Source organism: Lissotriton helveticus, chromosome 6, assembly GCF_964261635.1.
Source record: "Lissotriton helveticus chromosome 6, aLisHel1.1, whole genome shotgun sequence".
Classification (NCBI taxonomy): Eukaryota; Metazoa; Chordata; class Amphibia; order Caudata; family Salamandridae; genus Lissotriton; species Lissotriton helveticus.
The window spans coordinates 69,022,124-69,049,903 of record NC_136067.1 but is presented as its reverse complement, the minus strand read 5'-3'; the positions used below and the strand labels follow the sequence as shown (position 1 = coordinate 69,049,903).

Here is a 27,780-nt window from a genome sequence, read left to right as displayed (position 1 = left end):
AAACGTCTTCGGGGCCAAGTCAGTTGCTGGTATTCTGTTCTTGCGACTCTTCTGCATCCAACTTCTTTCAGGTCGGCAGGATTTGCTTGTCTGGTGCCAGATGCTCCCATAAATAATACATTTAGGGGTGTGAGGGGAGTGTAGGGTAGTAGTCAATGGGCTTCTTACCCCTGGTGTCAGTATACCCCCTATATGACCACTTCCTGTGCTAAGTGGGCATAACCCTGTCCCAGAGTTCCTTATTCTGCCATCACAACGATGGCCTCCTCTGAAATTTCGTGCCCCCATCAGGTAGCCCACCCAAGGGATGGAACTTGCTTGAGGGTGAACATGCCTTTGATTACTAATTATCCTGCCTGTCCAGGCGCCAAATGGGCCCTAGTCAGGGGAGGTGGCATCCCTCAGATGGAAGCCAGGATCACATACCAAAGGTGGCGGCTTTTTGAAGCTCCTACCTTGGAATGCACATTTACAAGTCTTCCTGGTGGAAGGGGGTGTAAAACACCCTCTGCTGGAGCAGGCTTTGTTGCTGACCTCCTGAGAGTGTTAACCCTCACCCCTTGGGGTCAGGCACTCTTCTGTGATGGCAAGCTGCTCAGGAGAGGTCAGCTGGCACACTAGTAGTTGGTAGGTTTACAGGGGGCACCTCTAAGGTGCCCTCTGGGTGCATGTATTAATAAATCCATCACTGGAATCAGTGTGGGTTCATTAATACAAGATGTTTGATACCAAACATTTTTGGTTTCAGTGAAGCCATCATGTTGCTGGGGAACTAGGTTTGGCCAGTGTCCAGCACATGCACTTAAAATGGCTTTCCTGGTCACTTGTACTGGCAGTACTTGAACTGGCCAGCACATGGGGCATATCTGCTCAGGCAGATATGTCCAAGCATGCAGTATAGTGCACCCCACCTTAGGGCTGTAAGGCCTGCTGTTGGGGTGACTTACATATGCTGCATGCATTGTCTGTAGGCTTGGCACACAGGGCTGTGTGCCATGTTGTGTTTTCACTTTTGTCTTCACTAAGACACGCAGCCTGTAATGGCAGTCTGCATGAGTTAGGTGAGGGGTCCCTTAGGATGGCACACTACATGCTGCAGCCCTTAGGGACCCTGTTTAGTACCCATGCCCTAGGTACCTCTGGTACCATTTACTAAGGACTTGCAGGGGTGCCAAAGGTATTGCCTATTGGGGGAACAACTGTACAGTTTTGGGAAACTATCTGGCACTGGGGACCTGGATAGCAGGAACGCAGTGCACTTCCAGTCAAAATTGCCCCGAATACCAGGCAAAAAGTGGAGGTGACTATGTCAAAAAGGGGCACTTTCCTTCAGGTATGAGTCACATTTCTCATCCTTCTCGAGGTTCTTGGTTCTGTTTCAAGAGATGATTTTCCCAGATTCTTTCCTAAAGTCCTTCCTCCCTCCTCTAAGCTCTAGTTCGATCAGTTGCTGCAGTTTGTTTTGCAGCCTCCTGAAATTCAATATTTTTTTAAGCAGCTTTGTTTGCATGCTGGAAGAAGCTCTGGCACTTGTACATCACCCATTCCCACCACTTGCTGGTGGATTTAAATAGGTCCTTCATGCTACTCCACTTTACGTGGTTCGGCACAAACGCCTTGTTCCCCAACAGTTCAGTTTCCAAGAACCTTGGCGAGCTAGAAACTTCCCTTTAAGTTCCCAGTCAAAACCTTTTACTCTGTGGTCAGAGTAGTGGATGACAACAATGGAACATCACAGAGGCTTTACTTTTGTGGAGGTGAATATGAAGTCAGGACCTGATTTATATCTTTTCGGAGAGGGAACTCCATTGCACTAATAAATGGTCTGAAACTTTAGGGATTGTGGCTCCATTGTTAGATTATGTTATTACATTATCAAAGAAATCTTTAATCTCTGCCAATTTGCGTGTGCAATGTTATAAAACTCTTTTTCATCTATATTATACCCCGGCATATATGGCTAAGTGGAAAACCGGTGTCGAGGATGCGGATATGTTACATATTGTTTTTAGCTGTGGGAAGTTGAGAATTTTCATTGCTAATCTTGAAAATGTTTTAAGTGATTTGATTGGCAAGCCTATTGTTATAACTTCTGCAACTATGTTGCTGGGGTCAGAAGTACAATTTCGTAGGGGGGGGGGACTGCTTTAAATATTGTCATCTAATATTTATAGCCACGACAGTAGCAGGATTGTGTATTGCCGCTGCTTGGCTACAAGTGGATCCTCCATCTTTTTTTCAACGGAGGAGTAGAATGTTTAGTTTATTTAACCTTGAATTCAGTCGATATGCTGTTAAAGGGGTGAACAAACGCAAAATTGGTAGGGATATATGGGGGCCTTTTGCGAATTATATGAATGTACCTGCATGAAGTAAGAACTTAATTGATTCTTGTATTGCATTTCTTGATTGTGCTGTGGAATAAAAATAAATAAATATAAAAAAAAGGTAACTCCATTGCAGTAGCGATGTGGGTCCCTTCCTGCCGAGGCTATGGTCTACTCGACCATTTTAAATTCGGGTGGACCATAGTTTGACAGCCGCGGAGTGGTCAAACTCCTTCAACGACCCGACGGAGTAAGGGTCATCAAAGGTTTGACTATGTCAGCCCTTCTAATTTAGATGTGTGGACAGCGTATTTCACTGCCCATTAGGGCACGAAAAAGTATATATATATATATGTATATGTATATGTGTATATGTATATATGTATATATATATATATATATATATATGTATATGTGTATATGTGTATATATATATATATATATATATATATATATATATATATATTAAGCTCCAAATTTCTTCAAATTTTGCAAAGAAATATCCGCACTCACGGGGTCAATTCATCCAGGGTTGCTTTATTGCAGACAAGACAGACGCCCTCGCGTTTCGGCAAACAGCCGACGCCCTCGCGTTTCGGCAAACAGCCTTTCTCGATGTCAGTAGCCACTAGACATCGGCATGTTTTTAAACAGTATCAACATAGTAAAGGAAGGACTACTGGTTGTCTGACATTAACCAGCGCCATCTTAGAGTGGTGTATTTTCCGTTTATAGATGTAATCATCTCCTTGTTTGCTATGTTATTAAAAGCATACAACTTAAACCACACATCAATCAAAGTAATAGGAATTATGCATTGCTAATTATTTGCCATAATATCCCCAGGTAGTTCACAATATTTAAACTGAGCCAGATTACTCGATATTTTTTCACAAAATTAAGCCGTGTATCGGCAATTGTCCTTCCTCAAATGTTATTCCTATCTGTTGTTCAAATCATATCAACCCACTAATATTTTTTAATTTCTCTAAACATTAACATCTCATATAGCTTATATCAAATTTTAAAGCTCTTACACTGAGTTCATTTTAGCAAAATCATGTCATTACATTTACATACTTACAGATGCATCAAGGTATCCTTTTATAACCTCTACTTGATTTCAAAACATCAAAATGGTCTAATACCAAAACCATAATTGAAACCAAATTATAGGTCAGATCTATAAGATTCAAGACTTAAATGATTCAATATGTCAATAACCAATACTTCAAATCCATAATCAGTTATCCTTCTATAACCATATATATACATATATATTTACACAGATATACGTATGTACAGATATACACTCATATCAATGACGGTATCATTAGTAAGGCCTTCGATACTTGGTGTGATGTTTCGATTTCCTTATACACCAATATGAACCATAAGATCTTCGCCACTATTCAAACCCCATGGTGTTTTTGTATGGAGGTCAATAATGTACCTCGATTCTAATCTGCGAAGTTTCTTGAGCCTATCCCCCCCTCTGATGTTATCGGGAATTAGATCCAATCCATAACACACGAGCAAGTTGCGGTCACTTTTGTGATATTCCGCAAAGTGTCTTGCGACAGGGTATGCCTGGTCCACCTTGTCTGTAGCCCTCATGTGTTCTAATATCCTGATTTTAAGAGGGTGCACTGTACTGCCAATGCAACGCAGCCCGCATGGGCAAACGAGACAGTACACCACATACGGGGTGCTACAGGTAATGAACCTGTTGATCTTTTTAACCCTGCCTGTATCTTGGATGGTATAGGTAAGCGTTCTCTTGCTATTACAGCATGCTTTACATTTATGACAGGGTAAAAAGCCCTTCATACTTCTCAGAGTGTTAGTTTTGGGAGTGATTTTCTCCAAGTGGCTCCGTACCAATTGGTCTCGAATAGACCTAGCCTTTTTAAATGTGACCAAGGGATGGATCGGGATATCCTCACCTATTACATTATCCGCTTTGAGGATATGCCAGTTCTTTCTTAGCATTTGTTTTAGGTGATTCGCCTCTGCCGAGTACGGAGTGATCAACCGGAATTTCCCTGTTTCAGTTCTCTTGTCCCTACTCTGGTCTAATATATTTTGTCTAGGTATGGCCCTTACCTTGCTGAGTGTTTTGTCCAAAGTAATGGAATTATATCCTCTTATGGTGAATCTTTCTACACATGCTGAGGCTGAAACTTCAAAATCACACTTGCGTGTACAGTTTCTTCTCAATCTAAGTAACTCCCCATAGGGGATACTTTGCACTAGTTTGGGAGGATGACTGCTTGTGGCATATAATATCGAATTGCCAGCAGTGGCATTTCGATATAAAGTAGTCTCTATTTTGCCCTCCACAATTTGCACTCTTAGGTCTAAGTAGTCAACAGATGTTGAACTAATTGTTCCAGTAAAGTGCAGATTTAAATCATTTGCATTCAGATTGGCGATGTAATGACGTGCAGTCTCCTCTGATCCTTGCCAAATGATAAATAAATCATCGATATACCGATGCCATTTTACCACTGAGCCACTAGACACCTCGTCCCTGTAGGCTCTGGACACCTGCTTGTAGTAATCATCCTCAAAAAGTAAAATGTTATTTAAGCAGAAATACAAGAAGTCATCAACATACAATTGTGTTGCGCATATCTTAACTGTCTTGTTCTTAAATACCCAGTCACTGCTTCAACTCCCTTAGTGTGCTCAATGCAGGTGTACAGGCTCGTTATGTCAAGTACAACAAGTAGGTAGTCAGGTTCCCATTGTACATCTTGAATCTTAGTCAAAAAATCCTTTGTGTCCTTCACATAGGAAGATAACTTAATTACCAAGCTCGACAGGAAAAAGTCAAGAAATCTGGAGACATGTTCAGTCAATCCTTGGACCGAGGAAACAATGGGTCTCCCAGGAGGATGCAGATTGTCCTTGTGGATCTTGGGAATGTGGTAAAAGGTGGGGCAAGTAGGGTTAGAGCTACGTAAATATAGATGTTCATCATTCCCAAGCATTCCTTTTTTGTACCACTTACTGATCAGTTCATCGTATGCTTGGATACTTTGTTGGTATACCTGATAGGTAGTTTTTTGGTAACATCGCTCGTCAGATAATTGTCTCATTGCCTCATGATGGTATTGTTGCCTTGTCTGTACCACCACGTTTCCCCCTTTGTCCGAGGGCTTGATAATTATGGTTTTATCAGTAGCCAGTGTGTTTAATGCTATTTTCTCCTCCTGTGATAAGTTCATACCACCACTACTAGTCCTCTGTTTTTTCCGAAATTGTAGGAGGTCCTTTATCATAACCTCTGAGAAGGTATCCAAAGCATCAAACGGCATCTGCGGGTTGAAAGTCGAGATGGATTTGTAAGGATATATATGCTCCAATTGTACCAATAATCCTAGGGCACTCATGGGCGGGTGCTCCAACACGCCGGTACCGCGTGTCACAAACACAGCTCAAAACTAAGTTATATTCCCAGAAACAAAGCAGAAGTGATAGAGCGCACGAGGCCACCCGGCCAATAGTTTTCGCCGTTTCCGGCTTCAGGGCCCATATACTTTCCAAATCACCATATACATCGATCGGGTGACTTCACGAGCTCTACCAGGTTGATGTGTATGTGTTCCCTGCTACCAATTTTCGGTGCACCCGACTTACCATCCACCGATGCGAGTGCCTAATGACCACAATGAATCAGGGAGCTAGCTGTAAAAGAAAGGCAGCAAAATACAAACCCAACCAATAACATTCAATTACTGTTAAAATGACCACGGACAACTGGAAGTTTTAAAATGTTTATCTAAAGTTCAATATTTTCTTGCATGAGGTACAGTAAAATAAGGCAATCAATAACCAAGATAACGTAAATCACATAGGCAGAAAGAAATAATGACAGAGTAATCATCAAAGTACTAATAAAATGTAATGAGAAAAGATACTATGCAAGTCAGTATTATCTAAACAGGGATAGCCTAAGTGTGAGTGACTATAGGAGAGCTTATAATGAATAACACGCTTCACTTAAGGTGAAGGGGCCTTTGAACAATCTAGGCAACGAAGTTCTAGACCATATCAGGAAATGACACACTGCTATGCAAAATATAATTTCTAACAAATGAGAAGACATAGGAATATACTTATGGAAAATATAAATGACTTTCAATAGTTGCAGAAAGGCATGGAAAATATCACATATGCAATGTTGAACTTTATTAAAGCAAAAGTTAGAAATTCAGAAGGTGCAAGAATTTCAAGAGGTTCAGAGCAATATTTACCTAGAAAGGTGTGGAAACCAAACCCTGGCCACGGGTCAGTTAAGGACAGGAAACCCTCAAGGAAGGATACCCCTCAAAGGACAGCAGGTGCAGAATGGACACCCAGGACAGGACAGGATACCCTCGGAATAGGAATCAGGACAGGACCCTCAGGACAGGACAGCAAACCCTCAGGACAGGACCGGAACCCACAGTTCGGAAGCAACGCCTGCGCTCCACCCGCTCTGCAGCTATCGATCAAGACCCCGATTGGGTCAGCGAACTCCCAGCTAAGTGCCTTGCCAGCACTTTAAGATTCAGTAGAACCTCAGTCTATGGTCAAATTCGGACAGAGTGCTTCGCAGCGCTCTGTATCTTCAGTCACCTATTGAGTGCGTTGGGTCAGTGACAGGTCAGCTAAACCAGACAAGTCGGACGGTTCACTAGGTGAACCCATGGTAGATATACAGTTTGGGGACAGTGTACCACCCCCCAATGTTGCAAAGTGTCAGAATCCCTCAATTTCGATTGGTCCTAAGGTAGGGTTTGGGTAACACACCAATCACAATACACGATTTGAAGCCTTCATTAACATATTTGGGTACCGCCTAGCAGGTTTGGGGTTCCCAGGAGAAACTGTGCAGAAACACAATGACAATTTAACATTGTATCATATGAGGAGCAACATTCGCTGTTCTCGCAGGGCAGAGGTGACTTTCTCAGGAGCATCTCGCCCATCACTGCCAACTGGCTATGTTCCATCAGCCAAGGTCCCTCGTGCCGCCGAATGTCGCACAGGCGCAGAAGGGACCTCCAATATGGCTCTCCTCTCACTCAGACCCCCATTTCCCGCGGTACATGAAAAGTAAGCGAAAACAAATTAATACATAATAATGTCATTATGAAAACACATCACAGGGTTTGTACTTTTAACTCATCATCAAGAAATAAACTTATTGCATCTAAATGTTAGCTACATTGATACGGACACAAGAGCAGTGGCACGAGCAGTACCACATGATAAGCACAGCTATGAATTACGCATGCGCATAACTTTCCCTCCACTTCTGCAGACGCGTCAGGACACGTGAGTGTGGCTGACGCATGCGCAGTAACTAAAATACAAGCGGCGGCCATTTTTAGGGACACGGATTAATTCATTAGAAATACACATAGGCAAGCTTCGGAAACTTTGCCTAAACAAAATAAATGTTAGTAAAACATACACTTTTGTTACCTTATTACACATAAACGAGGTTCTTGATTTCGGCAAGCCGCAAAATATGCGAAGCTTTGCTTCATCAATCCCCTCTTTGATGATATCTACTATCATCACAAATTATAATGGAACCAGATGCCAACTTTCTTTCACACCTTATAAAGTTCTATTTCTTCCAGCAGCCGTTCTAACTTTTCTCTCTCAGTTTTAGCAGGGTGAGAAGTCTTCACCTTTTTGTATATCTGATCATTCACTTCTTCTAATTCAATCTCATCCACACTTCGTTTCACTCCTCTTGCATTTACCTCGTGCTTTTTGGTGCGCTTGCGGTATTTACAGCATAAGAAAATGGAAAGTATAATAAGACCTATAATACCAATTGGCATCAGAATTTTGAATAATAAGCTTTTACCTATGCTAGCAAGCCAATGACCTACATTTGAGAGACCATCTACCAGTCTCTTCCAGGCACTATCAACCTCGAGTGGTTTGAGTTCCTTTGCCAAATTAGTAATGTTTTTCACATATCTTTTGATCTGTACACTTTTATCCGGAATATAAGTGCAACAATGTTGCGCCTTCAACATCCGGCAGACTCCGCCCTCTTTCGCTAATAAGGTGTCAAGAGCAAGTCGATTTTGTAAAACCATTGATCTGATCGCAACCATTTCGGTATTGACCAGCAGAAATCCATGAGCTGTTTCAGTAGACAGCACATCTACTATAGTAGACAATTTGCAAATTCTGTGAGTGTTCAGAACCACTCCCACTCCAGGTATCAGTGCACTGAAAATACTACCCATAATTTCACCTATACTTTCTCTTTTACTACGCACTAAGCCATTAGTATCTTCATTGCTTCCAGCTTTTCCATTCACATGGTATATTTTTGGGAAAACAATGCCAAAGTAGCAGCTCCCATACCAGTGATCCGGCAATTTGAAATAAGCCTTGTCCCCACAAATGTAATAAATTCCAGGAAACACAGGCTCTGACCCATTTTTGAAACCCCAACCTCCAATTACCTTGTAATTATGTTCGCATTCACTGGAACCAATGAAAACATTATTATAATAGCTAGTCTTCTCGCGGTGAAGACATAGCTTGCCTTTCTTTTCAAAATCCAGCAACAGAGCAGGACCCGCTCCACCAGATGAGGTGCCTTCCATGTTCTCTGCCCACTTTGGCTTTTTCTGACTTTCGTCATTAGCCTTCTTTTGAATTTTAATTCTCCTTTTCTCTGCCATGTTCAGGAACATCTTTTCCTGCTCACGCAAAGAACAAGTCAAGTTATCTCTGTGTGCGTCTGCTATGTCAATGTTACCTATAGTCAGAAAGTAGTCTCCCATATATCTTATGGTGTCAGTTTTGGTATGTACAGGATTCAAGTTCCCACGTATAGGAAGTTCAGAAAAGATCACGTCATTGTTAGAGTAATAGTACTGTAACGGTCCTCTTTTATAGAATAAACTAGCTAAAATGCTACAGGAGATTCCATATGTCAATGGCAGATGATGGTATGTCACGCCTTCAGCCACAGAAGTAGGTAGCTTCATGCAGACATAGCAATCTTCAATTTCCATAGTCTCTACATAGTGTATTAACAAGTTCGCGAAAACATTTAAGTGTGTCCTGTTCTTCATTCCATGATAATGTAGTCCTCCCTCATCTGATGCTTCTAAGTTCTGTTTTGTTTGTCTCAAAGCTCTTTCATGTCGTGCTACACTCTGTGTTGTTAGCTCCTCATTGTCAGTATTTACAACTTCAGTAGGGACAATGTTAGTATCTTTACTTACAGCAAAGGGAATGAAAATTGTTAATCCTATCCAGATAACTATCAGTACTACTACACTACATATACACACCTTGCAACACGTTTTGAAACGGCTGCAACTAGGTCTACCATTCACTGTTGAATCAGACATTTTGGCTCAGAAGGAGTGTTCTCACCCCTCTTTTTGCTTTTTACACAACTAGCTTACTTTGTGCAAATTCACGGTGGTTCGTCTTCCTCTTCAGCTGAGTACTCTGGGACGGGCTCCCCGTCGCTCACGTCAGTTATATCAAGATCTTCAAGTTCTTCCAAAACCAGTGTCCATTCAGGAGATTTGTACTTTTTGTTTTGTCTTTTTATTCGCTCACTCCTTCTTTTGGAAGAGTCTTCTTCTTGCTCTGCTATTCGAGCACTTCTTCTTGCTTCTGCACGTTTTTCTTCCACTGTCTTTATCCTTAGTCTCAATCTTTTTACAAACCTAGGCTCAAGGTTGTTTCTTTTCTTTAGTCTCTTAGTTGGTACTTGGACTTCACTATCTTTTCTTATTCTCTTGTTCTCTTTATCTTGTGGTAATTCTTCTCCTCTTTCTTCTCCTACTTCCCTTATCTGGCTAGTTCCAGGGCTAGCATCAAATTCTTCTGTCTGGTTGCTAATCTGGCCTTGTTCAGGTATATTTTGTTTTTGGCTTTCGATTGTCTCTGTTTCTGTTTCTGTTTCCTGAACCCGTTCTTTTAACCCTCTCTGATCCTGTTCAAGCACTTCGATCTCTTGATTTTCTTCTGCTCGAACTATTACTCTATTTCTAATCTCTCCCTTATCTGCATCAGGTGTTCGCGGTGGTGTATCGAATATCTGCTCGGTCCCTGTCTGACCTTCTCCTTCCTCAGTTTTGATTTGAATCTCAAGCGGCTGAGGTTCTTCGCCTGTGCCTTGCTTTTCCTGACTAGTCCACTCTCTACCTTCACTAAGTCGTTCTCTTGTTCTGATAGGATCTTCGGTCAGATCAATCATCGGTATCCATTCTTCTGGCCATATGCTTGGCAGCTCGTCTTCAGCTACTCCTGGCTCAGTTTCCTGGACCCCTTCAGCAGGCTGGATTCTTGGCAGTTCGTAGTCAACTACTCCTGGGCCAACGTCTGCTGTTCCTGCAACCTGACTGGTGCTGGGCTGCTCGTTGTCAGTTGCTTCTGGTCTGGCTCCTTCAGGGTCCTCTGCTGGTTGCCCTTCTTCTTCAAATCCTTTGTCTGGCAATACCTTCTGGGTGTGTCCAGCGTGGATCCACTGGGGAACACCTGCGACTTTCACTGCAGTGGTTGTTACCAGGATTACTTGGCGTTTCTTTCCCCACCTTGGTGCCAGACAGCTTGATCGAGTGTGCTTCTTTATTTTGACCCAATCTCCTGGAACCAAGCTGTGGAGAGGAGTCGTTGGATTGAGGATGCCGTCGTCTCCAATCTGGCGAGAGATAGAACGCACTTGGTCACCCAATCTTCTGCAGTATTCAAGCACCAAATCATCAGTAATACTCAACAGTTTGCTTCCTGGCACCCATGCTTGTCTCATCACTCTTCCCATAATGATTTCATGGGGACTTAGGCCTGTCTTGCGGTCTGGAACACTTCTCAGTCCCATCAGGACCAGGGGTAGGGCCTTCACCCAGGTCATGCCAGTAGCATCTGTCAGCTTTGCTAGTCTGTTTTTGATAGTTCCATTTACTTGTTCCACTATTCCAGAAGCCTCTGGGTGGTATGCACAATGGAGTTTCTGCCTTATTCCAAAGGCCTTACAGAGTTCAGCCAGTATGTCATTCTGGAAATGTCCACCCTTATCTGATTCAATAATGCATGGTATTCCGAACCTAGGTATCAGTTCTTTTAGTAAACACTTCGCTACTGTCAGTGCGTCACTTTGAGGAGTAGGGTAAGCTTCTACCCATTTTGAAAATACGCAAACAATGACAAGGACATATCGTTTCCCTTCACAACGGGGCATGGTGATGAAATCAACCTGTATCCTTATAAAGGGACCCCCTGATCTCCCAATCTTGCTCAGTTCAACCATTGTCCTCTTGCCTGGGTTCATCTGTTGACATGACAGGCACCTCTGGCAAAGGGACTCTGCTACCTTCCTGAACTTTTTACTGTACCAAGTCTGTTGAAATACCAGAATCATGGCATCCCTACCAATGTGTGATCCTTCATGTATTAATCTAGCCATTGTGCCAAGCAAGTGTCGGGGTAACACAGGCATACCAGTTGGGCCCAAGATCACACCATCCACACGTCTCGGTCTACACCCATCCTCCTTCCATTTCTCTCTTTCTTGCCAAGGAGCCGATTCCTGCCACTCTCTCACTTCATCCCACGTAGGCACTTCTTCAAACACCTGAAGCTGGCAGCTGGTTCCTGGCCCCCCTCGTTTTGGATTCACAATATACCGATCTTTGGCACACCATTGGGCCACTCGGTCAGCATAATCGTTTCCCAGTGATACTCTGTCCATGCTCCTTTGATGAGCAGTACATTTTACCACTGCCAGTTCTTTGGGCAACTGGATGGCCTCTAAAAGGTCATGAACAACCTTTGCATTCCGAATGGGAGTACCTGAGGAAGTCATGAATTCCCTCTGTAGCCATAATTGGCCAAAGTCATGCACAACGCCATAACAGTACTGACTGTCAGTATACACTGTTATGCGTAAGTCCTTCCCAATTTTGCAAGCCTTTATCATGGCTATCAATTCGGCTACTTGTGCAGACTTGATGTTATATAGGTAACCTGCTTGTTCAATTTTTGTGAAAGACACTACTGCATAAGCAGCACTCAAGCCTCCTAATTCATGTCTTAGACAGGAACCATCCACAAATAGTTCTTTATCATGCTCAGGCAATGGTACTTCTTTTATGTCTGGGCGTGGCTTAGTACTGAACTCTGTCAGGTCAATACAATCATGTTCATCATCATCCCCACCTTCTATTTCCAATGGGTCGGGGAGTAAGGTGGCAGGGTTCAGAATACCGCACCTAACAATGCTTACATTTGCTGCACCCACAAGAATCCTCTCGTATTTAGTCAGCCGACTAGGGGTGAGATACTGTGTTTTAGTTCTGGTCAATAGAATTACCACTCCATGTGAAACATACACGGTCACAGGATGTCCCATGACAATGGACTCACTCTGTTCCAAACTTGCACAGGTAGCAGCTACTGCTTTCAGACAGCCTGGTAACCCAGCAGCTACTGGGTCCAATGTGGCAGCGAAATAAGCCACAGGCCTTCTGGTCGTGCCGTGTTCTTGAGTCAGGACTGACAATGCGCAATTATCGCGAGTGTCACAGAAAAGGGCAAAGTCTTTGGAATAATCTGGCATTCCCAACGCAGGGGCTGTACACAGACAGTTCTTCAATCTTGTGAAAGCCATTAGACTTTCATCGTCCCACTGTACAACATCTGGCATTCCTCTCGTGGTCATTTTTATCAAGGGCCTGGCTAAGGCTGCAAATCCCAGAATCCACTGCCTGCAGTACCCTAATACACCCAGGAACATTCTGACATCTTTTTGAGTACGGGGCAACTGCATTTTTTGAATTATTCTCACTCTTTCTGATGTGACTTTTCTGACACCCTTTTCTATTTGGTGTCCCAGATATTTTACAGATTTCGCACAGAACTGTAGTTTGTCAGGGGCTACTTTATGCCCTTTCTCACACAGATGATTTAGGAGGGCAATGGTGTCAACTACACAGTCCCGGTGACTTTTAGACGCCAGTAGAAGGTCGTCTATGTACTGCACTAACACAGAGTTCCCAGGTAAGATCAAAGTCTCTAGACATTTTTTCAAGATCTGATTAAAGATAGAGGGGCTCTCTGTATACCCCTGAGGGACCCTGTTCCAACAATACACGTGACCCTCAAAAGCAAATGAGAAAAGAAATTTGCTGTCGGGGTGCAGGGGTATCGAAAAGAATGCATGACACAAATCAATCACAGTGAACCATTCAGCATCCCAAGGAATCTGGTACAATATCACTGCAGGGTTTGGGACAATAGGGCAGCAAGGAACTACAATTTTGTTAACCTTTCTCAGGTCCTGCACTACCCTATACTTGCCACTAGGCTTTTTGATGCCCATAATCGGTGAGTTGCATGGGCTGCTCATCACTTCCTGTATGATGTTTCCTTCCAATAATTTTTGTATTTCCAGAGTGACACCTGCTTTCACTTCAGCATTCATTCGGTAGGGTCTAGTGTTAGGATATACTGCATTGTCCTTGATGGCTATTTGTATGGGGTCCACATCTTTCATCAACCCCACATCCTTTCCAGTGAAATCCCACACCTCTGGCTTTACAGCTTCCTGTAGTTCTTGGGGCAAGTCCTGCAGGGTCAATCTTTTAATTTCTGAGTCAGGTCTAAGCAACAATAATTTATAAATGCCGTCTTCATCTGGGGTCTGTATTTCAACACCTTTTGGTGTGCAAAAGATGGTACAGTTCATTTTGCACAGCAAATCACGTCCCAGTAGATTCACTGGACTGGTGTCACAGACGACAAATCTATGCATCTGTTTAAAATTTCCAATTGAAATCTCCATTGGTTCGGTAACAGGAGTACTAATCAATTGATTAGATACACCTACTACTTGGATATTTTCTCCCGAGAGGGGTAGGTTTGGAACGTCCACTGTTCTTACAGTAGAACGGGTAGCGCCAGTGTCCAACAGGAAGGTGACATCATTTCCGTCAACCTTTCCTTCAATATATGGTCCAGACTGGTCTACCGGCAAGGAAGCGCCAAGTACGCAGTCCTCGTCCTCCCCTCTCAGGCCCCGTCAGTCCTGATCGTTACAAAGGAAGGTATCATTTAGCAGATACTGCGAAGTTGCTGTATTTCTGTTCTCCCCGCTTTCCCAAACCTCTATCTCTTCATTTTCTGCCTGTCTTCCCCTGTATACCTGCTTGGGTGCTCGAGGCACCTGAACTGTTTTTACCTGGGGTTGAGTCTTTCTTGGTCTTTCTTTCTGCGTCTGTGGAGTTAAATCAGGAGTTTTCTCATTAACATCGACTAATTGGGGACACTCGTTTCGCCAGTGTCCAATTTCGCCGCACTGATGGCAGGGACATTTTTTCATAGCCTCTTCCCTGCTAAATTTGGGCCGGGGCTTTCCTCCACCCCCTCCCCCAGGACCTTTGTTCTCAGCATTTTTAACCATGTTACTCAATTGTTTTTCCTGTTGTTCTGCGAGCTTCACCTGAGCCCACATAACCTTCTCCTTAAGGGCCTTTTTCTTTTCTGCCATCTCGTCCTCGCAGTACTTAGCGTACCGCAGGACCTCATCCATTTTCTTAGTATGCCAACAGATTTTATTATCTTTTATCCACTGACAAATTTCAGGTCTTAAACCATTTACAAACCTGTAAATAAAGTGCGTCATATCCTTCAGGTCGATGTTATCAATACCGCTGTATGTTTTAAATACCTGCAATAACCTCTCATAGAAGGAGTGCACTGTCTCGTCCCTTTCCTGTGTTGTCCTATCTATTTTTGTCCAATCAGTTTCCTTTGCGGGCACCTTTTCTTTCAAATGCTGAATTACCTGCTCATATTTTTGCATGACATCCTTTGATGGCTCTCCAGTTTCCTTGTTTCTGGGGTACTCCTCACTCGCCAGTCTATGTTTATTTTACACTGGGTCCATAAATCTACTGGAACCACAATGTCGAAAAACCCATCCAGGTCTTTCCACAGACATTTCTGTACCTTCACGAACCTCTCCACTTGCCTGTACCAGTCAACTGGTTTCTCTCGTAATTTTGGAAAATCGTTCGTGAAGGACACAATATCCTGCCTAGACCAGGGGACATGCACATATTTACCTCCTGGAACTTCGCGCATGGGGCATAACTGCTCAGGTTTTTCTACCTCTCTTAAAGCAAACTCAGGAGTCACTTGTCGGGAGCGAACCTCTTCCCTCTTTTTCGCCCACCTGCTTCTCCATTTTTCCACATCTCCCCATTTCTGCAGTACCCCCATTAATTCTTTAATCTGCAACTTCTTCCCTGCCACATTCAGGTGTTCTATATCTTTGTCTGAGAAGTCTGCTCTGTACGGTTTCTGTAAGGGCTTGGATTTTGAGATATCTACCCCCATACTAACTGCTGTTTCGGTCAGTTTTTCGTGGAGCACTCTGGTGTTCCTTGTAAAGCTTTTACATATGAACGACAATTCTTCTTCAGAGTAGGTATTCAATCGATCCAACCCCACATTTCCTGCCATTAATTCTTCTATTTCGACCCTCAGCTTGTAGAGATCTAAAGGCTTTGTTTGCGGAGTCTGCTTCTCTAATTCACGACTCCAACTCTCAATTTCATCCGGAGTTACCAGAGAGACATTCCTAGTACCTGTTGCTGTCTCTAATTTAATTTCTTTTGTATTAAAAGGGTTATACCTCTGCTGTATTCCCTTTCCAGTCTGTTTGTTTGGCAATTCCAAAAACGCAACTTCAGACTCGCACTCACTGGACTGATCATCTATGATGATCGGTTCCTGTCTCGGGGCTGCCATGACTGGGGTCATAACTGGAGTAATCGGATTTCCCTGACCATTTCCGTATAACGGGACCACCGGTCCAATAGTTACTGGAATAGTCAATGCCTCAGGACTGGTATTTAACTGAGAAATTTTCTGAATTATTTCTGTTCTTTGTCTAGCTAGAGCCTCTTGCTCCTTTTCCACTTGTACCCTTCTTAAAGTTGTGTCATGTAATATCTGGGGTGTCAATGGAGGAGTAAAACTCGGGGCAGTAGGATGCGTTTCACTTGGTCCTCCCCCATAATTTGGTTTCGGGAATAAAGTTCCAGTATTAAAGGACCTGCGCTCTTCCCCATATGGAGGTTGAACAAAAGGCAGTCCTGAATTCGATGGTTTCTCTTCGCTTTCATACAAGGGTCTGGGAAAAAAGATTTTCGTACGTGAATATTTTTCTTCCTGGCTTGCGGGCACTTTGGGATATATATCCCTTGTTTCCGCCGGTTCGGGTTTTTCAGGATAGGGCAATACTTGACCACCCCCTCCCAGTCCCAGGGACCTGTCTTCTTCCTTTAGGAAGTGGCGTCGGGGAACATCTCCTACACTGGAAGGTCGGGTTCCCTCATTGTGAGGCGGCGGACTTCTGGTACAGATGTCATCTATTAATTCATCATCTGAATCCCCCAGGGCCCCCCAATGCTTACATTTTTCAGTACTTTTCTCACCCGCTCCAATGTTATGACATGCCGGCATCATGGGAAACAGACCCTCAACAATCATGCTCTGCCTCCACTGTTTCATCCTTTTATCCCTGGACTCCTGTTTCTGCCTGGGGTACCACTTGGTCAAACCCTTGTCCATTCGGGGTCTTTCTCTTTCAAAAGCCTCAATCTCCCATTCCTCTAATGCCTCATACTGCGTTAGTCTCGGTCTGGGATGCAGTTCATTCATTCGGGTTCTTAAATTGAATAAGATCCTACCATTGAAAGTACCATCTAACGGAAAAGCCAATACTCCGTCATCTTTTGTGTACTTCACCCAATTCTCCAGCCACACACAGGTATTGTACCCTCGGTCAAACATCATGAATGAGGCGGGAGTATTGGGTGCTGGGACAAGAACACCTTCCCTAGATTTAATCGGTTTGTCTGTTTTAAAATAATTTTTCACCTTACTTACAAGGGACATTTTTCTCTTGGTTCCGTACATAATATCGTATCTATTAGTCTTCCACTGATCCCTTTCAAACCCTAGGTGCCTTGGATCAGGTCGAGTTCCGGTAGTCTGCGAGGGCCACATACGACTTCTGCGCTAACTTTGTTTACAAACTACCTCCAATCAGAACGCGCTTCAGAAATTCGTGCAACCAATGGGTGCGCGACACTAAATAAGCTTCGCCAATGGGTGCGCGGCCCCTTCGTGAGACAGTTCCCACGCTCCGGCGCTCACCCCTCCTTTACAATTTCAGCTCCGCTACCCGCCCGCTGCTTCTACCAATCCCAGCGCGGCACAGAGTGACGTCAGAGGCGCTTCGCGACTGACTCCCTCCCTTCACAAGGTAACGGAAACTTTCTTTCTTTTAAAGTGCTCAGTGCTTGGTTATTTTACAACAAATACACATTCGCCACAGTGCTCAAGTGTCTAGACAGAGAAAGAATTCTTTTACTGCAAGTAAACTACTTCCATTTACTTTTCACTCGCTGCGGGCAGATCTCTTCCGCCTACCCTTCACTCTAGCATCGGTGAACCTGTTATTCCCCTAAACTCATCCACTTCTTTCCGGGATATATTCCGAGTTTAAGGTTTCTCAGCGGACCCCTCTGCTTTCACGCTAGCTCCGAGGAACCTGCTACTCTTCCGATGTGACCCTTACTAGGTTACGCCACTATGGGAATTTTGCCAATGAACCCCGTTACTGTCATTTATTCACACATGTATTCAGAAAACCCTAGTTAGTGCTTCCCGGTTATCCTAACCTGCACCTAACTTTCCTCGAACCTGTGACCTCAGGACAATGGATTCTATTCACCACTTGCCCTTTCAATTCCCCGGGGAGTTCGGACAACACGTAACAATTCGATTTACAAATGCATGGATTAGTACATATAACAATATAAGAACAAGAATAATAACAATACAAAAATTCATGAATTATTTTTACAAGATATTATTCGTGCGTATTCACAAGAGATTGATCAGGTCTCTTAGAACAGCCGCTCTTTTAGCAGCATTAATATAATAGCAGCTTCCGACTTAACTAGTCCAACTAATCCCTGCCTTACTCTCAACTAGTCCCTAACCATCCTCTAGCTACCAGAAAACTGATAGAGCGCGCGAGGCCACCCGGCCAATAGTTTTCGCCGTTTCCGGCTTCAGGGCCCATATACTTTCCAAATCACCATATACATCGATCGGGTGACTTCACGAGCTCTACCAGGTTGATGTGTATGTGTTCCCTGCTACCAATTTTCGGTGCACCCGACTTACCATCCACCGATGCGAGTGCCTAATGACCACAATGAATCAGGGAGCTAGCTGTAAAAGAAAGGCAGCAAAATACAAACCCAACCAATAACATTCAATTACTGTTAAAATGACCACGGACAACTGGAAGTTTTAAAATGTTTATCTAAAGTTCAATATTTTCTTGCATGAGGTACAGTAAAATAAGGCAATCAATAACCAAGATAACGTAAATCACATAGGCAGAAAGAAATAATGACAGAGTAATCATCAAAGTACTAATAAAATGTAATGAGAAAAGATACTATGCAAGTCAGTATTATCTAAACAGGGATAGCCTAAGTGTGAGTGACTATAGGAGAGCTTATAATGAATAACACGCTTCACTTAAGGTGAAGGGGCCTTTGAATAATCTAGGCAACGAAGTTCTAGACCATATCAGGAAATGACACACTGCTATGCAAAATATAATTTCTAACAAATGAGAAGACATAGGAATATACTTATGGAAAATATAAATGACTTTCAATAGTTGCAGAAAGGCATGGAAAATATCACATATGCAATGTTGAACTTTATTAAAGCAAAAGTTAGAAATTCAGAAGGTGCAAGAATTTCAAGAGGTTCAGAGCAATATTTACCTAGAAAGGTGTGGAAACCAAACCCTGGCCACGGGTCAGTTAAGGACAGGAAACCCTCAAGGAAGGATACCCCTCAAAGGACAGCAGGTGCAGAATGGACACCCAGGACAGGACAGGATACCCTCGGAATAGGAATCAGGACAGGACCCTCAGGACAGGACAGCAAACCCTCAGGACAGGACCCTCCTCAGGACAGGACCGGAACCCACAGTTCGGAAGCAACGCCTGCGCTCCACCCGCTCTGCAGCTATCGATCAAGACCCCGATTGGGTCAGCGAACTCCCAGCTAAGTGCCTTGCCAGCACTTTAAGATTCAGTAGAACCTCAGTCTATGGTCAAATTCGGACAGAGTGCTTCGCAGCGCTCTGTATCTTCAGTCACCTATTGAGTGCGTTGGGTCAGTGACAGGTCAGCTAAACCAGACAAGTCGGACGGTTCACTAGGTGAACCCATGGTAGATATACAGTTTGGGGACAGTGTACCACCCCCCAATGTTGCAAAGTGTCAGAATCCCTCAATTTCGATTGGTCCTAAGGTAGGGTTTGGGTAACACACCAATCACAATACACGATTTGAAGCCTTCATTAACATATTTGGGTACCGCCTAGCAGGTTTGGGGTTCCCAGGAGAAACTGTGCAGAAACACAATGACAATTTAACATTGTATCATATGAGGAGCAACATTCGCTGTTCTCGCAGGGCAGAGGTGACTTTCTCAGGAGCATCTCGCCCATCACTGCCAACTGGCTATGTTCCATCAGCCAAGGTCCCTCGTGCCGCCGAATGTCGCACAGGCGCAGAAGGGACCTCCAATATGGCTCTCCTCTCACTCAGACCCCCATTTCCCGCGGTACATGAAAAGTAAGCGAAAACAAATTAATACATAATAATGTCATTATGAAAACACATCACAGGGTTTGTACTTTTAACTCATCATCAAGAAATAAACTTATTGCATCTAAATGTTAGCTACATTGATACGGACACAAGAGCAGTGGCACGAGCAGTACCACATGATAAGCACAGCTATGAATTACGCATGCGCATAACTTTCCCTCCACTTCTGCAGACGCGTCAGGACACGTGAGTGTGGCTGACGCATGCGCAGTAACTAAAATACAAGCGGCGGCCATTTTTAGGGACACGGATTAATTCATTAGAAATACACATAGGCAAGCTTCGGAAACTTTGCCTAAACAAAATAAATGTTAGTAAAACATACACTTTTGTTACCTTATTACACATAAACGAGGTTCTTGATTTCGGCAAGCCGCAAAATATGCGAAGCTTTGCTTCATCAGAAGCACTCCGTGGTGGGCGGTCAAAGTTATTTAATCCAGCAACAGCAAAGTGTGCACAGACGCGTTTCGGACATCTAGTCCTTCGTCAGTGTTTCAACATAGCGTGCGTGAGGTGGCTACATTTAAGCACGTCATCGCGACCCATACATTGAAAGCGATGACGGCTTGGGACCTCTAATTTTACATGCAAATCGCGCGGCCGTAATGATCCTGTTAATATACAAGCATTTAAGTATTTGAAAGCGCTAATAATACAGCGCAAATCCTCCAAAACCAATTTTAACGCCGCGTATCAGCAAATTGGCCGCTATGAGCCGGTATTATTTACAACAATGAAGCCGTGTATCGGCACCGAACCAGCTGTCATTTCGCATGTTAAGTCTAGCTATGACCAATTAATTTAAGTGTTTCAGGGCATGACGATCATGGCTGTCAACATTTTTATAATTACATTCATCTAGACAACCTGGAATGATAATAGATCAAGATAAGAATACACAAAAATTAATAAAAATAAATTAATACAATTCCTAACAATCATACAGTCAAAAAGATAGTCACACTGTGCAATTCAACACCATCAATTCATTTAGATTCATCAATGCATTACTTTCCCAAATGTACTGTTAGTTCTTCCCCACTATTCATCCCTTGCGGGGTCTTGGTTTCTAGATTAATGATATTGCGTGACTCTAGCCTTCGCAACTTAAGAAGTCTGTCACCACCTCTTGGTTGTAAAGGCACATGGTCTAGCCCCCAGTATTGTAATAGATCCCTATTACTTTGGTGCATTTTAGCAAAATGACGGGCAACAGGGTATGTTACATCTTTGTTTGTAATTGCTCGTTGATGTTCCAAAATTCGTAGTTTTACACTATTGACTGTGCTGCCTATATATTTAAGGCCACATGGGCATAACAGGCAGTACACTACGAAGGGGGTCGGCCATGTGATGAACTTATTGATTTCTCTACCTCTAGGTAAGCCCGGTACTTTATAGGTGAGTACTCTCTTACTATTTTCGCACGCTTTACACTTCCCACAAGGGAAAAAACCCTTCATCTCTTTTAGGGTACCGATATTCTTGGGTTTAAATGGCATAAGATGACTTTGGACTATTTTGTCTTTGATGGATTTAAGCTTGCGAAATGTTATCAATGGACTTTCTGGGACATCTTTACCTATTATAGGGTCTGTTTGCAGTATGTGCCAGTTTCTAGTAAGTGTTTTTCTTAGATAATTGGCATCGTCGGAGAAAGTGGTTATCATACGGAATTTATTAGTTGTTTGTATTAGTTCACTTGTTTTCTCTCTAGGCAATAGTAGCATGTTTCTAGGAATTTTGAGTACTTATAGGTGCTGTCATAACCTCTAATTTTAAACCTTTCAATTGATTTCTCAGCTTCCTTAACGAAATCACGCTCTAGTGAACAGTTACGTCGTAATCTTAACAGTTCTCCATATGGTATACTGCGAACTAGACTTGGAGGATGACTGCTTTTAGCATGCAATATGCTATTCCCAGCAGTGGGTTTTCTGTATAAGGCTGTATCTAACTTTTTGTTATCGTTATTGAAAACCCTAAGATCTAGGTAATGGACCTCCTTACTACTCATCTCGTAGGTACAATTTTAATTCAGATTATTCCTATTGTCGTGGTATGGAGGCGCTACATTGATGACCTCTTTCTCGTGTGGAGGGCCTCCTTCAGCGAGGCAGGGGACTTTGTAAGTGCTCTGAATAGGAATAATATGAATTTAAATTTTACCTACGAGATGAGTAATAAGGAGGTCCATTACCTAGATCTTAGGGTTTTCAATAACGATAACAAAAAATTAGATACAGATAGAGCGTGATTTCGTTAAGGAAGCTGAGAAATCAATTGAAAGGTTTAAAATTAGAGGTTATGACAGCACCCTTTTAGAGAAAACCTATAAGAAAGTACTCAAAATTCCTAGAAACACGCTACTATTGCCTAGAGAGAAAACAAGTGAACTAATACAAACAACTAATACATTCCGTATGATGTAATATGTGACATCATCAGCAGTGGATTGCGGGTGCGCGAGTTATAGTTAGTACAACTTACTATAACGGAGGAATTTCAATGGTTTTGTACGAGGGAAATGTCCAGCTAACTAGAACACCCCTAAAACCTATGTTTTTTTCAGTGAATTTCTAAGGTTTTTTAAATGCTAATCCCGAACTATAACATGTCTGAAACCTATGGTTTTTTCAGTGAATTTCAAAGGTTTTTTAAATGATAATTCCTAACTATAACAGGTCTCAAACATATGTCTTTTCCAGTGAATTTCAATGTTTTTTAAATGCTAATTTTTAAATGTATTGTTATATTTTTTTTTTTCATATTGTTTTAATACATTTTTTATCTTTATTTTTAGATATCTTATTTTTTAAATGACATTACACATTTTTAATATATATATTTTTAAATTAAAAATATTTAATTTGTAATATTTTTAAACTATATTTATAATATTTGCTTTATTGTTTTTTGGAGTCCCACACCCAAAGCGCACCGTTCTCGATCACTGCGCGGAACCTGTCCGCCAATTTTTGGATTGTTGTGTAGGATACGAGTAGGGTGTGCGACGAGTAAGACTTTCCCTATGCGAACGCTACGCGACTGGTACGCGACATGTGGCGTATACGCGACCTGTGCGTATTACGCAAAGCGACGGTCGCGCGGTTCCGCGCGAATTCAGATGGACGCGGTGGGTGCGCGACTCTCACAAAAAATGTTAATGTCCAAAAACATGTATACTCGCGACCCGGCCAATTTCATATCCCCAAACAGTTACTATCTCAATGACCGAGGACATAAGGACATCTGCTACTTACTGACCCAGGTCTCTCCTATTGTGCCCTATCCTAACCATCATGGTTGGTCCTTGCCTGACCGCTACTGGGGCAAACTCATATACCCTGGCTTACCCACCTAAACTTTCCAAAACCGCTACAAAAACCTTCAAACACCTTACCCTGAAAAACCACCCCGAGACACTGTTCTCTGACCTACGCCTCAGTGCGGACAACGGCACAGTCATCAACGACCTAGTCTTCTACTCCAGAAGAATCCCCTCTTGGCGCAATGCCTTTTTGCACCTCCTTAATGTACGCTCAACCAGGAACATTCCTTATGGCACTAAGCTCACAATACCGCCCTCCGGAACCCTGCGAGCCGACCTTACCGTCACCCTCTACAAAAGCGGCATTGTATTGATCCAAGCCTCAAACAAAAACCTTAATAAATTTGCGGACCTATTTACCCTCCCCAAAAGCCATGTGCATGACACTGACAAGGCGACCAACACCTGCCTTGACAATCTTCCGACCTTCCTGCCCGGGACGACTAACCTCCTTCAAACCTCCTCTCTAAGGGTCTCCAACACAGCTCCTCCTAACCCCTCCAGTTCGGTTACTGGCCTTGCTAACACTACTGCCCCCAGATCATTGGTCTCCTCCCCTCTATCTCCCACCAGGGTCTCCAAGGCTTCTAACACAGCTCATCCTAACCCCCTCGGCTCACGTACCGGCCTCGCTAACGCAATCGACCCAAGACCCTCTGTCTCCTCCCGCCAAGCTCCCCACTCGGACTCGAGTCCGGTTCGCCTCTAACTACCTATGATGCAGGGCAAGCTAGTCCTGCTAGCCCACAAACCACGCCTCCTATCTTCTCTAACACAGTCCATTCTAATCTTCCTAGCACTTCTACCGTGCCCCCCCCCCCTTTTATGGACATCGATACTCTGCACTCCAAAGCCACCAAAATATTTCAGAGCATCCATTACTCCATCCTGGATCTAACAAACCTCCTTAACCTCGTCGAACTCTCCTTCGCCAGCCTCAAGCCCCTGTTGAATCCCAATTCCCCTCCAATCTCAGAGCCCCCGAAATACCCACTACCGCTTTCCTTGAGGCACCTTCGCCCCCGAAACCAACCTTGCCACCTATCGGAGGAGGAAACCCTAGCTCTGGCCCTCTCCTACAATCCTTCCCTCACCACACCTAATCCGCTAGACCTCACTGAAAAGGACATCCTTGGCATTCTCCAGGACTACAAAGCAGCCCAAGTGACCCCTTGTCTATTAGACGTGAGTGCAGAACATCCCATCCACACGGTCGCTATCAACCCCTGCAGACCAGCTCCCCTCAGTAACAGAAGTGTGATCAAAAGCAATTTAGCGCCTGTACACCTCTCTGCCCCGACTCCCGACACCCCCTCCGACACCTCCCTGACTGCTCTCTTAATTAACTGCTGATCGGCAGTAAAGCATGCCGCCGATGTCGCTGCCCTCATCCAGAACAACAACCTTGACTTAGCAATTCTAACAGAATCATGGCTTAATAAGTCCTCATCCCCTTGCCTGGACCTCTTAGCCCCCCCAACTAGAACATTGCTAGGCTAGACAGACAACATAGCAAGAAAGGAGGTGGCATCTCCTGCATCTACCGCTCTAACCTTCTTGTTACGGAGCTTCTGGCGGATACCTCCGACTCCTGCGAATACCTCGCCCTCTCAATTTGCAGTAACGCCTCCCTACTGTGCAACCTGCACATCTTTTACCACCCCCCAGGCATGAACGATTCCTTCACTGACCACCTCATGGAAATTCTCACAGCAAAGAGCTCCTCCAACGCCAAAGACATTTTCCTTGGCGATTTCAATCTGCACTGGAATGATCCCAAGGATCCTCATGTCAAGGCCATTAAAGACCTCCTGGCTGATCAAGCCCTGACCCAAGCTTGTTCACTCCCAACTCACTTGAAAGGGGCCACTCTAGACTGGATCATCTCCAAGGAAGCAACCATTAAGCTTATCTCTATAGACCCCTGTGATTGGTCTGACCACCACACCATTACCTTCCTTCTACCTGGCACTCACTAGACAAGGGCACCACAACCAGTGCTTCCTAAAAGCTGGGTCAGAGACACCAAGAACCTGGACCACAAGGAATTTGAGGTTCGTTGCAAATCTGACCTCCCTCTCCCCAGCATATCACATCGGTCAGTGACCTCAATGATCACTACTCTGCAACTATGTCGACCATTCTGGATGACCTAGCCCTGCTATAACTAAAAGAACTCAAGTCAAAGTTAGAAACCCATGGTTCATCGGGTCCCTCAACAATGAGAGGCGATCCCTCCGACAACCTGAAAGAATCTGGAGACAGCACCCCTCTGCCGCTCATCTAAAACTTCTCCGCCAAGCCAGAAATACTTACAACAGGAATGTCCTCAACTCAAAAAAAAAAAAAATTCAGATAGGAACTAGGGATCGCCCAAAACAGACACCGCAAACTCTTTGAACTGATCAAACACCAGTCCAACAAACTGGCCAAAACCTCGAAAGAAAACCCCAAGTCTCTAATTTCATCCGAAGAATTCTCCTTGTATTTTGCAAACAAAATCAAAACCTTGGGCAATGAACTGAGTTCCGCCTCGCACTCTCTACCGCCCCCTGACCTGCCTCCTCCACCCACGATACCTCAGCAGACCTCACATAAGAATCAAGCACACTGGACCAACTTCACTCTCTACGATGAAGACTCTGTCACCAAAATCCTTTCCACCTTAAACCCGAACAACCATTTCAACGACCCGCTCCCCTCTAACTGTCTAGCTGCCGCCGCCCAATCCATTATTCCTAGCTGGACTGCGATAATTAATGCCTCTCTCCGGCAGGGATCAATCCCTGACTCCCTGAAAGTGGTCCAAGTCCTCCCCATTCTGAAAAAGCAGTCGCTGGATCCAGCCTCCCCAGACAATTTCAGACCTATTTCCAACATTCCTCTATTAGCCAAAGTGCTGGAGAAATGTGTGCAACTGCAGCTAAGTCATCACATCAACAACTTCCACCTACTCGATGACTGCCAATCTGGATTCCGACCTGGACACAGCACTGAAACCACCATGCTCCACATCGTTGATGATGCCCTCCAAACCCTTGACCAAGGCAAAGCCTGTCCCCTAATCCTCCTAGATCTTTCCTTGGCCTTCGACACGGTCAATCATGGGAAGCTACTCGAACGCCTCAAATTTAGGATGGGATTAGATGGCCCTGTCCTTGAATGGTTTAGATCCTTCCTCCAAAACCGATCTCAGAGATTCCTAATTAACGGTAACCTGTCTGCTCCCTCTTCGGTCATGGTTGGAGTCCCTCAAGGATCAACGTTGTCCCTCACCCTCTTCAACCTTTATTTAGAACCCCTTGCCGAAGTCCTTCGCACCGCAAAAATCTCCTATCATATGTATGCCGACGACACTCCGATCTACATCAAAATCTCATCTCTCGAGGAGATTCTCTCCCTGAATGAGGCCTGAAGCTGACCGTCCAATGGCTCTCTTCCAACCAACTCAAACTGAACGCAAAGAAAACAGAATTTCTTCTAATTTCCCCTCCTAAAACCGACAATGAAATCCAGACATGGATTAAAGCCAGCACAGCATTAAATTGTCCACCAACCATCGTGGACTCCGCCAAATCGCTGGGAATAACCTTGGACTGCAACTTGAACATCAACTCAATGGCCAAATCTGCCATATTCCACCTGAGCTACCTAGGGAAACTGAAACCCTTCCTTGACGCTCCCAACCTAAAACTGGTACAAAAGGGGGTGGTGATGGACGGAGCATCTGAATCAATCAAACACTCACACCCAGTCAAAAGATCTGGGTTTAATCCATCACCGTTCTTTAGCCCACTCTGCCACCCCAGTTCAGACATGGCTATATGCAAATCAGTCTGACCCTGTGCCTCATGGGAACAGTCCAACCCGAACTGCCAAGCCATGTCATCCCCGGACCGGAAACAAGCTTCCGAGGACCGGTTTCTGGCATTCCAGCCGTCTTCAGCCCGGCTTGCTTGAATCCAGTGGCAAAGTGAGCAAGGGACTCACGTCTGAGCATACCCGACCTAAAACTGGCAGTCCAAGCACTAGTCATTTCTAGATTGGAATATGGCTGTTCCACCCTCTCTGGTTTACCCAAGATCTCCCTAGCACCTTTAAAAGCCTGCCTCAATGCAGCCACCAGACTACTTACCGGCATTAGGAAATTTGATCACATTTCTCCACATCTGAAAGCGCTGAACTGGCTTCCTCTCGAGGCCAGAATACAACTTAAGCCAGCATGCATCACACACAAGCCCCTACACTTAAACTCCCCTGCATATCTTGCACAGAAACTTGTGGTATCCGGAGGAATTAGAAACTCACGGTCTGCCAGTAACCTCCTACTTAAGCCTGCACGCTTTCCGAAGAAAAA

At 44.0% G+C, this 27,780-nt stretch overlaps 1 protein-coding gene across 1 annotated transcript in view; it reads left to right on the top strand.

Moving 5' to 3' along the window:
* CMTR1 (cap methyltransferase 1) overlaps positions 1-27,780 on the top strand; it is a 650,563-nt gene that overhangs the window by 433,234 nt on the left and 189,549 nt on the right. The gene's annotated exons all lie outside the window — the stretch shown is intronic.